Genomic DNA, 2,189 nt, shown 5'->3' with positions numbered 1-2,189 from the left:
GACTAAATAAATTTCTTAAGAGAAAAAATAGATATTATTATAAATAAATAATAAATATTATTATAAATAAATTCTAAAAATAAACAATAAAGAAAAAACATAGGCCATTTCAGCTGATTTTTTCATGTAAAGGCAAAACCGATGATTTTTTGAAATGTTTGTATGGTGGAACCCCCCAGGGGGTTCCAGGGGGTGTGCCACTGGCATCGGTGGATCGGCCGTCCAAAGTTAGTGGGGGTCGGTCATACATTTGGACTCGATTGGAGCACTCTAAATGGGTCAAAGTGGGATTTTTCAAAATTTGCCCCTACCCAAAAGTTCGACCCAAATTGGGGGACATCAGAGTTCGTTTTAGAGGTATGGTTCCTTCGGCAAAGTTTCTTATTTTGATCGCTAGAATACGATTTTCACAGAGCAATGAGCGATTTTTAAATCGACCCGCCCTAATGTACATATATATATATACACAAAATTCTAAGTGAATAAACACTCTTATTATTAGTTATACTAATACCGAGTTCTTTCCATTTTCTTTTTATTAAATTAATCATCGGTGCGAACGTGCAACCAAATCTTGCTCCAAGCGCTGTATTGAAAAGGTCACATTTACTGATGCAAATACATATCGTATAAGAACACTTTTAGTTGCAAGTTAGGCAGTCTGCACACGTGTCGTACAGCTTTAGACGCGTATTAGATGCTACATACGAAAATTGTATGCTTTGATAACGCACACGTGCATTTAAATGGAGGGCTGTATACGAGTCGTCAGCTTCACGAATTCGTCAAAGCAAACTAGCATCCATTCGCTTGGCGTACAGCAGTGTTGTTTGCTAGGCGTACGTACGCTTAGAAAAGAGAAAGAAGAAGAAGTTTGTTTACAATTTTCCGTATGCGTGCATGCATTTCATAAAAAAAAAACGATAAAACAATAAAATTCGTGCAAATAATAGAAAAATAACTGAAAATTAATTAAAGAAATAATAATTTTGCATAACTTGACATTTTTTGCCTAATAATTTGACGCTTTGAAGTTGCTTCGTGTGCAGATCTTGAGGCGTAGAGGAATCGTTGCTGCATACAAAATTTTATACGCGTCTAAGGCTATACGAACCGTGTGCAGACTGCCTTAGTTGCAAGTCAGCAAGCTACAAAACAAGTCGGTTGCGAATCAGCAAGCTACAAGTTCTGTTGTGTTAGCAAGTTTTGTAAAGTGTTTTAATTGACTTAACAAATATTGTTAATTGTTGTTATTGCATAAACAAGTATTGTAAATTGTTTGTTGTATCAAAGAACGTAGATAATAAGAAGGGACAACTCGTTATAAGTGTAGCGAAAGTGAGTAACAGGGGTGTGCCTTCTCTTTTGCTCTCGAACGTTTTTTGATTGGATGAAAAGAGAAGGCACGCCGCTGTTATTCACTTTCGCTACAATTATAGCGAGTTGTCCTTTCTCATTATCTACGTTCTTTGGTTGTACAATAAAGTTAATTGCACTGTAATTTGGTCATAGTGAGCGTCTATTTAGCAATCCAGCGATACGAGTGGAAAGGATTTTGGGAAATCCGTCAACCTTGCTAGGCACCCTGAAATTGTGCATATGGAAACTGTGCATACGAAATAATGCATATGAGAAAATACCGAAATTATGCATATGCATACTTTCGTTTTAAAAGCGAAATAATGCATATGAGAAAATACCGAAATTATGCATATGCATACTTTCGTTTTAAAAGCGAAATAATGCATATGAGAAAATACCGAAATTATGCATATGCATACTTTCGTTTTAAAAGCGAAATAATGCATATGAGAAAATACCGAAATTATGCATATGCATACTTTCGTTTTAAAAGCGAAATAATGCATATGAGAAAATACCGAAATTATGCATATGCATACTTTCGTTTTAAAAGCGAAATAATGCATATGAGAAAATACCGAAATTATGCATATGCATACTTTCGTTTTAAAAGCGAAATAATGCATATGAGAAAATACCGAAATTATGCATATGCATACTTTCGTTTTAAAAGCGAAATAATGCATATGAGAAAATACCGAAATTATGCATATGCATACTTTCGTTTTAAAAGCGAAATAATGCATATGAGAAAATACCGAAATTATGCATATGCATACTTTCGTTTTAAAAGCGAAATAATGCATATGAGAAAATACCGAAATTAT

This window comes from Rhagoletis zephyria, unplaced genomic scaffold, assembly GCF_001687245.7.
Source record: "Rhagoletis zephyria isolate East Lansing unplaced genomic scaffold, Rhagoletis_zephyria_1.1 Rzeph_scaffold_07800, whole genome shotgun sequence".
Classification (NCBI taxonomy): domain Eukaryota; kingdom Metazoa; phylum Arthropoda; class Insecta; order Diptera; family Tephritidae; genus Rhagoletis; species Rhagoletis zephyria.
Note: the sequence above shows the minus strand (reverse complement) of the source record.